The 14,801-nt window shown below is 45.1% G+C and overlaps 1 pseudogene; it reads left to right on the top strand.

Moving 5' to 3' along the window:
- Positions 1-12,219, top strand: part of LOC101577876 — an 18,659-nt pseudogene extending 6,440 nt beyond the window's left edge.
- Positions 12,220-14,801: the final 2,582 nt, after the last annotated feature.

Below are 14,801 nucleotides of genomic sequence, written 5' to 3' on the forward strand. Positions count from 1 at the left end.
GAGAGAGAGAGAGACAGACAGACAGACAGACAGACAGACATAGAGACAGACAGACAGAGACAAGAGACAGACAGACAGATCCCCTGTAAGGGCACACTTCCAGTGACCTGACTTTCTTCCACTCTGTCCTGCCTGCTAAACGTTCCATCAACTCCTAGTAGTGTCAGAAGCTCTACAACTTTCCAACCAAGCCTCTATTGCGTGGCTTTTGGAGGTACTTAAATTCCAAACCATAATCAATGGCATCTATGACAGTGGTCCCATAATGTTACAAAGAAGTTAAAAATTCCTATCTCCTAGTGATGCCACAGTCTTTGTAACATCATAGTGCAACATGATCCTCATGCGTTTGTGGTGATGCAGTGTGAACACAGTGACCGTACTGCTTGTCACATAAAAGCCTACCACATGCAGCCATGCATGGTACAAAATACTCGATAATGATCCCAGACAAACATGTTACTGGCTTACATATTGACAAAGCTATATTTCATAGCTATTTTTAGCTGTAGTCCTGTGTATAAAGCAAAGTTTCCTATAAAATCACATAACACACAAATGCTGGAAGCCGCTTATTATCTTGTGTTTATCAGATTTCTTCACTGCATCATTTTTTTCTTGTGCTTGACTTAATTTCATGTTTAAGTTCACTCTGATCTCTTGACAAAATTGCCTAATGAGGTATTTCTCACAAAATATCCCATCATTAAGTGACATATGACTGTAATGTGAATTGTTTAATAATGCAAAATATACCTCCCCCACCATGGGAAGCTCTTATAATTAAGATGGCACTTCTTGAACACCTGAGTTACAATATGAAAGGTAGCATGAAAACAGCTACTTGTCTCCACTGGAAAGAGTCCCTGATTGTGCAAGACTATAGCATTCAAACTACTGAAAATCTGCATGGTGCTGACTTCCTTCTGGCTCAGTCCCCTTGCTCCTGCAGCCACCTCTTCCCTCATGTAGTGGTATCTTGTGACAACAGCAGTCATACATCCTGCACACTTCCTGACACTGGACCACAACTTTGTAGCACATCAAGGATAAGACATAAAGAGAAATCCTCCTGGGGCCTGAGTCAGGCTGGTCACCAGCATGAATGCCCAGGGTGATGGGTCCATCTCTGTCAGTGTCAAGGAGTGGCTTCTGAGCCATATGCTGCTTAACAAGCTTAAATTTCATGTGAATTTGTGACATATGGAGTCTTTAAGTCAGGCAAGCTGTGTCCAGTGGCTGGGGCAGGGCTGATGTCCAATTGAAAGGGGAAAACTAACACTATGGATATAAAGCCCTGGGCAGGGGTTCTGCTGATGATTTGGGTTCAGCAATGGGCCAGACCCAGGGAAAGGTGAAGATCACTGGCCAAAAATATGTGAAATGACACACAAGAAAGAGGTGCGGTCAAAGGGATAGGGTGGCAGGTGAAAGCTTGAGTAAAGGGCGCAGCCCGATGAATATATGGCAGAAGAGCTCCAGACTCTTCAGGATGAAGATGAAGCTTCTAGAACCTTCTCATCTAGAGTAAAGCTGAGCTTGCAATTCTCTATGGAAGAGTCAGCAAGAGGCTTGCCTTTTTCTTTGCTTGCTTGCTTTTGCTGCTTTCTACCAGCCATGAAGTGTTTCTCCTCTGTAATGCCCCTCTGCCTTTTGCCACCTACCCTCAGAGTCAACTGATTATGGACTGAAAGCTCTATAAACTGTGAGCTAAATAAGCCTTCCCCCTTTTAACTTTGTGTCAGGTGTTTTTATCTCAGCAAGGCGAGAGAAGTAATTAAGATACCTTCATTCCTTAGTAAGCCAAATGCTCCCAGAAAATAGGCTTCCAGTTGATCTGCCATTATATTCCCAGTGCATGACACAAAATAGGTCTTTCATATGTGCTCTTTACAGAACACTTCAGCGGTAGAGGCAGGAAGTGATTGTGAGTGGTGGAGGTGGAAAGACTGCTTTTCCATTTTTGAAGGGCATGGGGCTCAGAAGAAACATCTAGAGATTAGAAATCAGGAGAACCCTGAGCCTCCCCGATTCCAACTTCTTGCTGGTGAAGTAGGGTACAGTGAGTGTACTCCAGTGTAGTGAGAGGAATAGGGTGCAGTGGAGCAACTTCCAGAAGGGAGGGACCCACTGAGCAAGATGCCCACTTAGGCAAATAGGCTAGGATTTCTCTGGTGCCCTCACTTTGGGAGACCCAAGAGATCTTCCTGACCCTTCCCCCAGTGCAGTCTCATAGACTCTAAGCAGCCCTTTGAAGTTGATTCTCTGTGGGTGTTATTAAACCCACTTTATGGAAAGGAAGACTAAAGAAGATGAGAAGTAGCAATTCACTCACATCTGTACTTAGACAGGGCCTTGCATCTCTGGCCTCCTGGGAAGCTTAATTCAACATGGAGAGTGTACTGCTGGCTATCTCTTTTTCTGATCTGAGGCATCTCAGTGGGTCTCCTTGGCTGTGCAGAGCTTTCAAGAACATGCACAAAGCAGGAGCTCATATCTCGACAAAGACCTGCAGTGGGCCACCCCTCACTGATTTCCCAATGACAAGGTGCATCCTTCACCTCCCATCTACCAAGCATTTGGCTTTAAACACAGCGGAGCTTGCAGAGGGCTTGGAGATCCCCGAGGGTGGCAGGTGCTGGATATTAACATAACATCAACTTTTGTCAAGCAGAACGTTTGCTCAGGCTGCTGATGTGCAGAGCTCCCCGAAGTTTTGAAAATATGCAAAACTGGCTCACCGGCATCTTTACATCTGGCCGAGCCTCTTAAGGCATCTCTTCCCCAGCAGCAGGCTGCTGCACGCAGCACAGGCAGTGCACTCTCCCCTCTTCCCTATACTTCTTTTCCTGTCAGTTCCTTCCTCCCAGGCTTTCGGCACTGACTCATTTTTCAGGAGTTGTCATGCACTGCTCCGCCTAGCTGCTACATTTAAGCATGGCCGAACTAATGATGCAGCAATTAAGAGTGATTAGAGTTATTGATAATAAAGAGACTGCATAAACTTGATTAAGTGCATTCATTAATGAACATGTTGTGGGTGCTGGTGTGGGGGTATGGTGAAATAAAAAATAGGAAAAGGAAGAAAAAGAAACTCACTTGATAACTGTCCCTGTGTGGCTCCGAGGATGACTAGGAGGGCTGAGATATTTGGCAGGAAGATCAGGAATCTGCAAGGGTTTGGACCCTGAGGAAATTGTGGCAAATTGCTAGCCAGAGCACATCATTTATTTTAAAGTAAGAGAGGCACCAAGGCTAGGAGATGGGGTAATGAAAAAGCCCCAAGAATCTCCTGAAATGCCCCGAGCTGGATGTGCTTTGATTCTGCCTTTCCTAGGAGTGAGTGCTAAGGCTGTTATGGATGAACACAAGCAAAGCTTTGCTCTTCTGTCCCTTGCCAGCTCTGCCCATGGCACAGGAAGGCTGCTCATTCATGCATCTCTACCTTCTCCTGTGTGCTGAGGACAATAGCACCTCAGGATCAGCAGCTGATTCTCTGGCTCATTCTTTCAGCAGGAGTGCTAGGGGACCAGGTTAGGGGCCCTGTCCCGAGTGAGCGCCACACCTAGAACCTCAGAAGACCTTCTAGCACATTTCCTTTGAAGGCTTAGACTTGACTTCAACTCAGACCGGTGATAATTCAGAGAAGAACACTTAGAAGTTTTACCTTCATGCAGTGCATATGAATTGCAGGTGGAACAAATAAACTTGGGTTGAAAAGGATTGAAAAATAAGAGAATCTAGAGTAGTGGTGGTGGACCTATGGCACATGTGCTGCAGTGGCTGTTGGTGCCACTGAAAGCTCTAAAAGTTTCACCATCTGTAATCTAGGGTAAAGCCAGTGGCAAAGCATATTCTCAGCATGTGAGAGTCCCTGGGTTCAACCGCAGCACTAATATTATTATTTTTTTTTAAATAAAAATGAACTAACATCAGTGCTTTCTTAGGGGAGTCCATAACACGTCCAAAGCACTCACTTAGCTAAGGGTGGTGCATGGCTTGTAATATGCACCTGCCTCCTGTCCCCCAGTAGGCTCCCCTGGACCTCCCAGTCAGGCAAGTTGTTACCTGTGCTCTGCGGCTGGCCCCTTCCAAGCAGGTAGTCTGAGATTCTTTTCAGTCAGTCAGTGATTTTTAAACAATGAATTGATAGTGCCCCTTCATTTTGGCCTTCAATAGTTGGAGTTATAGAGATGGCTGTGCTAACTTGTACACACTTCAGTCTTGCCTTGCCAGAGGAAGTGCCCTGCCCCCACCTGCACTCTATGTCACATTGCCTGTCCCTGTGTGTCTTGCAGCCTTCCTGTGTGGATTCTAGTAGGTGGAGGTATACAGTACAGTGCTCACTCATTTCAACAGCTGCTTCTCAGCTGAAAGGAAATATTGAAGCTGTGTAAAGAGATTTTCATGCCTATCATGTACCCGATTTGGAAGATTCAATAGGCCCCTTAGGTTTATGAACACCATTGATTTTGCCCTCTAACCAGTTCTGCTGGTTGCTGAGTTAATCAGAAGGCCTGGCATCAGTCAACAGCATTTATCAGGAGATCCCTTGGTGTGGCTTCTCTACCTTGGGGTTAGAGTGACTGACAGTCATGAAAAGAATCCCCGGATCTCCGGATTGGATGATGCTTAAATGTTATCTGATGCTGAGTTCCTTCAGGAGCATCCCTGCCATGAGGTCCTCACTCCCCAGCTTTCAGGGAAATCTGTTTCATTTCAGGAAAACTCGGGCAGTCAGGAAGGTTTGCTTTACCCTGAGAGAAAATCATCAGAACCTAAAAGTTATGTTGTGAGATTGCTTTGTAGGAGAGGTCAAGCCCTAGAACACTATACTTTCTAAGCTGGATACCACAGGGAACCCTGTGTGTTGCTGGGCTCTGCTGGCAGCAAAGTGACTCTCTGAGACCTAGTGGTCCTAATTGGTTCTACTGGTCACTGCAAGTTGCTTCAGAGATACCTGGCCTTGCTTTAGAGGAGCTCAAGATCTGGCTGGAGAAATAAGACACATCCTCATGAAGAGTACTGTGATATTTATCCACTTAATAGCAGTAAGTCAGTGAACTGAGAAAGAATCCCATGCCCAAATCAAAAACATGTTATAACCAGATTCTAAGACTACATCTTACATTTTCTCTCATTGCTGAGACAAAAAAACCTGATACCCAGAGTTAAAGGGAGAAAGATTTATCTAGGTCCCAGTTTGCAGAAGTTTCAGTCCATAACTGGATGGTTCCAAGGCAGGGTGGCATGGCAGTCAGGCATCACAGAGGAGAAACAGTTCATGGCAGGAAGAAGGTAGCAAAGCAAGCAAGCAAGCCAGCAAGCAAGGGACCCAGTCTGAATCCTAGCACTGGACATTGAATCAGTCACGCACTCTAGATTCGGCCACCTCTGAAAAAGCCCCCCTGTAAGCACATGTGGCTTTGGAGGGACATCTAGACACTATCATAACAGACTTTAATCTTAGAAGTCAGCCTTATAAGAGATGTATGTACAGGATGTTCCTTGCAGTATTATTTGCTATAGCTGAAAGTTAGAAATAGCCTTAATGTGTATTAATGTAGGATAATTTATGGTTAAATCCTTTTAATGAAATATATAGTTATGAAAAACCATGCCTTCAAATAATATTTTTAGGGCACAGGAAAATACACATGATGGGATCTTAAGTGAAAACAAAATTCAAAGCTGCATATTTATATTTTAACATATATAAATATTGGGGCCAGGGAGATGGCTCAGTAGAATAAGTGCTTCCCTGGCAAGTGCAGGGGCCTGAGTTCAATCCCTGGTTCCGCAAAAAAAAAAAAAAAAATATATATATATATATATATATATATATATATATATATATATATATTTAAATATATATTTGATATCACTATGTGTATCAGTCTATGCAGTCTTAGGGACAGAGTGCAGGGACTTCACACTGAGCTACATCCCTAGCCCTTTTATATTTCAGGACAAGGTCATGCTAAATTGTCCATTCTGGGCTTAGATCCTCAACCCTTCACGAGTTTCCCAGTGTGTTGGGATTATAGGAATGCATTACAATGTCATATTTCATTTAGTTCTTATTTCTATTATCTCTAAAACAAGGACCCATTGCTATGAGGTGACAATGACAAAAACCTGAAATTCTCATAAGAGGAAAAAAAAAAACTTTACAAGAATAACACAGCCCTAATCACCAAAGTCACAACGGGAACAGCCTCCATGACTCATTATCCTTAAGCCCCTTTTTACCAGCAGAGAGGGGAAACACAGCTTCCCACTTCAACACGGAAAGCAGCTGAGCTCCCTGCACTTGCACTGTGCTGTTACAGGGTCAGCACGTCAGGAGGTGGCTGGGCCTTACCCAGGGAGACTGCCTTCCACATGACTGTCTCATTGTATTTAACACTGGTGATGATTACTTTTTGATACTGTCTATATTTCTCTAATTTGCAATGAATACAAAATAGCATTAGTTTTTAGAACTAGAAAAATTCAATGTATAGATTCTGCTTTTTGTTTTTAAGACAGAAAGGGTGAGGCAACCCCTGCATCTAAACACCAAGTGGGACATAAAGAGATGGAATTTGTGGTCTGGACAAGAAATGAGACTGGAGGGAACCCACCTGGATTTACAGCCCTCGGGAATGGAGGGGGAGCTGGCACCAGAAAGTCACAGGTGGGCAGGGACTTCTGGCAAGACTCCACTCCACGAAAAAACAGTGGAACCACTTCCTAGGTAAGTCAGAAGGGAAGGCTGCTGCTGCCACTTCTGGTGCTATCCCAGCGAGAAGAGGGCTGCATCATGTCAGGTGGAAACGCATAAAGATCAGGTCTGCTCCCAATATGTGTGCTAATATCCTATGTTTCAACTTCTAATTTGCCTGAATTTAACTGAAACTTCAGAGGATTGAACCATTCCAGTCAGAGCTGTGTGCGTCAGCATCCCTCATCAGAATACCACTGCCCTGTTTGCGGCTGCCTGTAGGCCCCATCTTTCCTCTCTTCCTGCAAATGATCCTCTATCTCACTCTTCTGCTTCTGAACACCTGTGCACCTGCCCGTTACCTGGCTTCACAGACCACCTTTGGTTATTGCCTGCCTCCCTGCATCTTTCATTAGCTCCACATTAAGACTTCGGAGAGCTGGAGCTCTACCTTGTACCTCTTTGTGTTTGCACAGGGTCCCTCTCAGCAATAAGGTAGCAAAAGCAAAGCATCACGTTCTCTTCATTTCCATAGTGATCCCCACATATTGGCTTAATGTTTGTTTTTAAGGATGGGAAAGGAAAAGCTGAGCAGGCTTGCTAATTTGAGTGTGATAGCACTGATGCAAGGTAAGAGACCTAGGATTAAAATCCAGGGCTTGCTGCTGCACATGTCATGTTTTATGGCCACCTCAAGCCCTGGGGTGTCCCAGCACTGGGAACTGGTGCTGGTAGAGTCACCCATGACAGCTCTTCTTTCAAGGTCAAAGACTATCAATAGCCATCCATACAGCCATGGCCAGAATTACCTTCAACTTAATGTCCTATTATGAGCTGCCTTCAGTATAATTTTCTTCTCACACAAGAAGCTGTGACATTTTATTTGGTGTAGGCTCTGGATGGGGGCTGTTTTTCTATGGTTGCTTTGCACTTTGGCAATTAGGTCTGCAATCTTAAAAACAACGGCAGCCAGGCTGCAGAGGAGAGAGAAAGAGAGAACATTCTATCATGTCAGAATAATGAGATCTGTGATTTCAGCACTTACTAGGTCAAAGACACACACAATGCGTTATCTGTAATGCTTTCCTCTTGACATCTGGGGAAATTGCATTTATGCAGAGGACATGGGGCGCTGGGATGTGGTACTCTGTGGATGCCACTCAGAGTTGACAGACTATAGTCTCTCCTGCCAGAGCCTGGACTTTGCTATCCCTCAGGGAGGCTGAGCCATTTCCAGCCAGGGACACAGTGGAGGTGCTGAGGACCTGCTTTGTCCACCCCTGCTCTAGCTGCGGGAACAGCCCAGCATCCACACACAAAGTAGCTGGTCAATCCTCTAGTAGGTACAGTCCTACATTGCTTAATGATGGGGACACATTCTCAGATGTATGTCATGAGTGATTGCATCAGAGTGTGCCCATCACAGGTGCGCTCACAGACGGAGATGGCGATGCTGTTGCTGGGTTGTATATTCTTAGGGACCACTCTCCTCTATACAGCTTTGACTCACCATTGTTGCAAAGGGCACAGTTGAACCTAAAATGACCTTTGTGAGCATCCTATGAGTGAAATTCTCTACCAACCCAAAGTCTTCCAGGCTCCTTTTCCTTTTTATTCTTCCCAGTGTTTCAGCTGTTTGTGAAGGCCCTGGGCTGCTTTTGGAATGTATTTGGGTAAGGAGTTTACCACCTCCTCTATGTGCTTCTCCATCTTTTCCCTTTTTCCCATCTCGCCATTCTCTCTCTCTAGATACTGTGAGAGTATATCAGCTAACGTTTACTAGAGAAACAGACATAACATAAGATAGAAAAATATATAAGAATGTAGAAGACTGCCTTACAGTGGCCATTCACAGAGTCAGATGAGAGGGCTTGCACAGGGTGTCCGCACACTGTGGACTGAAGGATTCAGCCAAAGGTCTGCAGCTCATTGCAGTGTCCCACGTGACTCCACATCAGCAGGCTGATGGATTTGTGGTGGAAGATTGAAGGGTCTACACCAGAAGGCAAAGGGTCAGTGCTGAAGCTTAAGAGTCTGCGCTGGAAGCCAGGAGATGACATCCAAGGTAAAGGTGAAGACTAGAGCTCCTTCAAAGAGAGAGAAGCAGATCCACCCCTCTTCATTTCTTCTCTATACTGTGAGCTGCCCTAGGGTGGGTCTTCTACTCCCTTGAGTGTGGAATTTCTCAGCCAGTTTAGTTGAGCTTCTCTTACCAAAGTGACACAATCAATCAACCAACCAATCAATCAATCAGTCTTCACAGACAGTGCCAAAGAGTTGAATTATCCTTCCCCAGATGTTTTGTGTGGTTTTGAACTTAACCCCTACACACAACAGGTAGACAGGAGAGAAGATGCATGTGTGTGCATGCTCACCCCCAACACACTCATACACACATATACACAAAGGAAAGCAAAGCTGGGAGTGGTGCTTCTTGTCGACAAAGGCGGTCAAATTGCTCCTTTGGATATATATTTCAAAAGATCCTTTTTTCTCTCCTCCTGAGAACTGAGAACCTCAGAGGGACATAGATTTCTTGAATGCGCCTGGCAGTGCATCCCACACCTGTGCTCTAGAGGCTGATATTTCTTTTTCAAAAAATAATTTTATTGAGAAACAAATAGAAATGAGACAATTTCAAAACCGATTAGTAGGATAGTTTCAATACTTAATGCATTGCATACTGTTGTCTTAGTGGTAATCCATTTTACAAGATGCAGACATGATATCCTGTCCACAAACAATATTAGAACAAATCATTCTATCCACTGAATTAAGAGAATGTAGCTGTATATCTATCGTAACTATTTTGAATATACAGATACAAAATGGTTGTTCATTTGTGTATTGGTCAGGGTTTTACTCAGAGGAACAGATATAATATAAGGAGCAGATATTAACACAAGATATACAATATATAAGGAATCACAAGATTGGCTTACTACAGTCAGATGAGAGAGCGTGCAGAGGGCGTCTGCACACCCCAGACTGAGGAATTCAGTCCCAAGTTCTGAAGCTCACTGCTGTGCTCCATGCAAGTATCTATTCCTCAGCTAATAGGTTTGCGAAGGAAGACTGAAGAGTCTGTGACAGACACTGGAGTCTATGACAGGAAACTGAAGAGTCTTCAATGAAAGGTGAAGGATCCAAGCTGGAGGCTGAAGAGTCTGTGCTGCAAGCCAGGCGATGAAGTCCAAGCCGAATGCAAAGACTTGGAACATTGACTATTTCCTCAGCCCCTTTATATGGTCTCTTTGTGCTGAGTCACTCTGGGGGCAGAACCAATTGTGTCCCAGGTGGGACCCCCACCAGCCGGAAGTGCACCCTGGGGTCATCTGGCCAAATTGACACAATGTATCAACCACTACAATTTGTATTCCCTTTCTTTGTTTAGTTTTGTCAGAGAAGGGTATTCCATTGTCATTTAAATATTATAGATGAGTGAATTCAGCAAAACATTCCAATATAGTCCAGTAGTCCATAATAGTAGTGGGTTTTCCGAAGACTGGCAATGTCCAAAGTTGTTGACTTGAGCATTTCACTGTTCAGCATATTAATATGGCTTTACTTTTTACACTTTGTTTTTATACTTTTCTACTGGATGTTTAAGACCAAGATAAAGCCAGACCTATATAACAAGAAGTGTAGCTTTGTATCTGATAAGGTCAGTCAAATTCCCTCAAGATTTATCCTGAAATCTTGTACTGCACTTTGTAGATCCTTTGTCAGCGTCAGCCTTGTGGATGAGTCATGGCCATTGCTTGTCCAATTTGCTCTCTGTGAAAGCCTGAGAGAATGTTTTCTCTCCACGTGATTCTCCTTAGGCACACTCTACATCATTGACCACTTTCCCCTGTGGCTCCATAATCTCCTTGACCAGAAAATTTGAGACACAATGGAATTATATCATGTTACAGTACAGGTTCTCCTATGTCCTGATTCTTCACTGACTTTGAAAAGCAAGGGCCAAAATGTTGGCTGTCCTTGGAGCCCTTCTTTTTCTCTAATTTTTGGTCTGCAAACTTATGTTGTTAACCCTCCAGAAGAGAAGCTTATTGTTATTACCCTGCAACATAGGCAGCTGAGCTTAATCTTACTATCTGGCTGAATATCAAACATCTTAGGCTGATATTTCTTGTGGAAGTCAAATGAGGCATTTGGATTGATGAAAAGTTTTCACATACTTTTAAGGCAGAACTATACTTTCAAAAGGAACCCTCAGCTGGAACCCTGATATCAAAAACAGACTCGGATAATGAGCTGACCCCTCCTGCAGGCTCTTTGGTGTTTTGTCAGGCACAGGTTAACACTGGTTTAGCCCCTAAAATATGGCACAGGATACAAGGAATCTGTAGGCACTGAAAGATGGTGTGCTTTTACCACCCTTAATCAGAGACACCAAATGATCACACACAGCAAACTGGAAGCTGAGTTGGATTGTAACCTGGCTTTTCTCACTCACATAAATTAAGTACATTTATGCTTCTGTAAAGGATGTGTAGTAGAAATTTGCTCATTGTCATGGAATCAGTGTTTGAGAATAAAGCTGAATAAAAGAGGCACTAACCACCATGTTTTAGAGAGAGTCACTGGCCATTGGGCCAGTCCTTCTCCTGGGACTTCCTGTGCAGTGTCAGTACTGACCCACAAACATCAAAGAGCCCTCCCTGCCACTGACTCCCAGCTAATCCAAAGAGAGAACTGTGGGCTGAGAGGTGCTAGCATAGGATTGGTGGAGGCGCAGTGTTCATGATGAAGGAGGGAGGAAGGGGTCTTCTACCCCTCCTCCCACCAGACTGGGATGTGAGCGTCCACTTGCATTATGTGTGATGGTTGATCTTGATTGTCATTCTCATTGGATTTAGAGGTGCTTAGAGAGGTGATTGGGATCTGAAGGCACTAACTTACTCAATGGATTATCCCATTGAAGAATTTATAGCTCCTTGGGCTCTCAGGAAGTGGGGACTAATTGGAGGAAGTGATCGTAGGGATGTGACTATGGGGACTGTTACCTGGTCCCTGGGCCCTTTATGCTTCCTGGCTGCTGTGAGGTGAGCAGCTTTCTCCCATCACACCCATTTCTGCTGTGATGCTTCTATCCAATACAGCCCTGGAAACAACAAAGTTAACAGAAAATTCTGAAACTATGAGCCAAAATAAATCTTTCCTCCTTTAATTTGTGTTACTCAAGTATTTTCTTCCAGAAATGGAAGGATCACTAGCACAACTTATGACGATGTAAGTAATAATTACTTTCTCCAAGTAAGATTCTCCAGAGCCTGGGGCCTTTGGTGGTGGAAAAGGAGAATGTATTTGGTATCTGTCATGTACTTATATCCTTCAGTGATGTTTTCATCCAAGTTCCTGATCTTTCTGGCAAGGAAACTCGCATGACTGGTGGGAAGGTGAAGGATGATTGGATGAATCTTCCCCATCCTGCCATGCTGGCTTCCCAGGGTGTGGCCCTGAAGAACGAGGAGTCGGGCACCACCACCCTGCATATCAAACTCTAGGTCACAGGAGGAAGCAAGTCTAAGGCCCTGGACCTGGGCGCAGTCAGCCCTCAGAACACTCACTCACTTGGGAGTGAAGATCAGGAGGGTTGAGAGTGTCTCTCCCATCCCCTCCAATGGCACCCACAGGAAGGGAGATTGTGGAGGTCACCATCTGTGAACAAGACTTGTCTTCTATTAATAAGCTACCTTTCTTAAGCCAATAAAAAGAATGTGATTAATCCTATCACAATCGAGGCCATATTTGGAAGAAACAGTACTGCTTCTTGCTTATATTCCAATGATTGCAACTCCTCAAGAAAGCTTGCAGCCCTGCAGAGTCACACACTGCGTTCAGTTACTGTGTGGACTCAGCACGGCTCACCACACAAGCAGGAGGCCCTTGCTGGCTGCTTTTGACTTCAGCTCCACCCTCCGCAGAGTGATGGATTCCTCCTCCACTTTAGCCTATGAAGAGAGTCGCATTTTGTGAACATCTCGATACAGCCAGATGTCCTATGGCAGAACACAGACCATAGAGGCCACAGGCAGGAATTAGACTCAGGGGTGCTTGGGCTGCTTACCTTCAGCAGGATTGGAGCCCAGCTGTGCAGACCAGGTGTGACAATATGTGCAGCCATCAGCAAGGCATCTGACCATGTTCAGCAGAGAGCTGAGGGAGGACAGGTGGAACACGATGGGGGAATCCACAATAAGAAGTTTCTGGAAAGCCAGCAACTAGAGATGGGTCTGGCGGCAGCAGGGTGAGTCCTATTCTTGGTGCTTGGGTCTCTGCAGTTCCTGGCATGACTTGGCTTATTGATTTTGGGGAAATAGAATTTTAGGTTGATTCTTTAGATAAAACTCAGGTCAAGGAGCAAGAGAAATAGAAGATAACAGTTTCAAGGATAACATTTAGTTAAAGCCTAAATGTCAACATGGTTCTCAAACTCAGAGCACAGCCAGAACTGTAATATGTGGTGGGGGGTGCGAGCCCCAGAACGCCAGGCCAGGGCTTAGGTTCTAGCTACAGAACTGAGAAGTCTGTACTTATGTTTGAGAGTAGAACGTGTCTCCAGAGATTGGAATCCAGGCTGAGCTGGGCAGGGGGCAGAAGGCTGTTCTCTCAGTGAAGTGATGAGAAGTGGGAAAGTCTAACTTCTCTCTCATCTCTCAGAAGCTTTATAAAAACTGGGCAAGCAGGGTGACTTGTTGTAGCTTGAGCTAGGAGCTGGGAGTGTAGGAGGCACACCAGACAGGGGCATCCAATGCTTGTGGACTTTGCCATCTGTTTGGTTGGAAGAAAAAATGCACCTCAGAGATACAGCAGGGAACCAAAACATATGGACGCACTCAGCCCCAGGGATTAGAGGCTGGACCTGCTCCTTCATCCACAAGGGAGGCCAGAATTGCATCAAGCTTTCCTCTTTCCATCTTCTGGTCTCCAAACGTGGCCCCAGGGTGCTGCATTTCCTGGTGTTTGCCTCCTTGGCTGCTCTACTTTTGTGTGTTCTCACTTTGCCTTTCCAAATCAACAGCAGATAGGTAGTAAACAGGATGGCAGAGTGTCCTGTTTAACTCTAGTGATTTCTGTCTTCTTGTTCCCCCAACTTCTCAACTGAAGACCCACCTTCCATGACAAGGAAATATGTGCCCTTCACTTAGCTCCAGATGACAAACATGATGCCCAGGCCCAGCAGACAATGGTGCTGATGACCTAATAGGTGCAAGAGAGTGGGGTTTGGTGGTGCCAGCAATGACAGGTGGTGCTGTCTCTTTGTAGAGGACCGTCCGCTTTTATCTGTGGCTTCCCTGTGTAATGATGGCAACACCGTTTCCTGCACAGCCAGGAAACCAATGGGGGGGCAGCAACTGAGGTCGGAGCCTGCCCCAGGCAGCAAGCAGCCCCCTGGGGCTCCTTTGATAGTGAGGAAATTGACTCGTGCTGATGTAAAGTGGGCTGCCCTGTCCAGCAGCGATCTTTTCGGGCAATTATTTGGAAGTAATGAAAGTGAATGCATGACATTTAAAAAGAAACTCCTCTGTCAGCAGGAAAGCTGCCACATTCTCCTGCACCTCTGAGAATAAGCTTAGCTTGAAATAATGTTCATTTTAGCCACGTTGTAAATTACAAGTGTGTTGGGGTCCGAGGGGATTTATTACCAGTTGGAAGGAGGTTATTGGGCCTTGTGCACACCGCTGCATATGGTGCATGTTACAAAGTGGCTATGTCGCGAGGTTTGTAGCAAGGGATAAAGTACCTTTCTTGCTAGCTTTTTTGCTGTGTCTCCTCCCCCACTTTTACAGCTTCTCTCTGGAGGCTTCCGATTGCTAATGTTGCACAGAAATGCCAGCAATAAAGAGTACAATGTTACAATCTGTTTTTCCAATTGTTGCTTGGATTTGATCTGACATTATTAATAACAGATCACAATGATGAGTGGCTTGGCTGGACTCAGCCTTCCTGGGTCAGGGGAGGCTGGGAGAGCAAGGCTGTCCTCAGAGGCTAGGGAGAGGGAGCCTGGCAACGTGCGCAGGCAGAATCCACAACAGACTTGGGGCCTGCAACCGGGAGGGCTTCTCACTTCCGAGCCCTGCCCACT

Source organism: Octodon degus, unplaced genomic scaffold (assembly GCF_000260255.1).
Source record: "Octodon degus isolate 3935 unplaced genomic scaffold, OctDeg1.0 scaffold00088, whole genome shotgun sequence".
In the NCBI taxonomy this organism is placed as follows: domain Eukaryota; kingdom Metazoa; phylum Chordata; class Mammalia; order Rodentia; family Octodontidae; genus Octodon; species Octodon degus.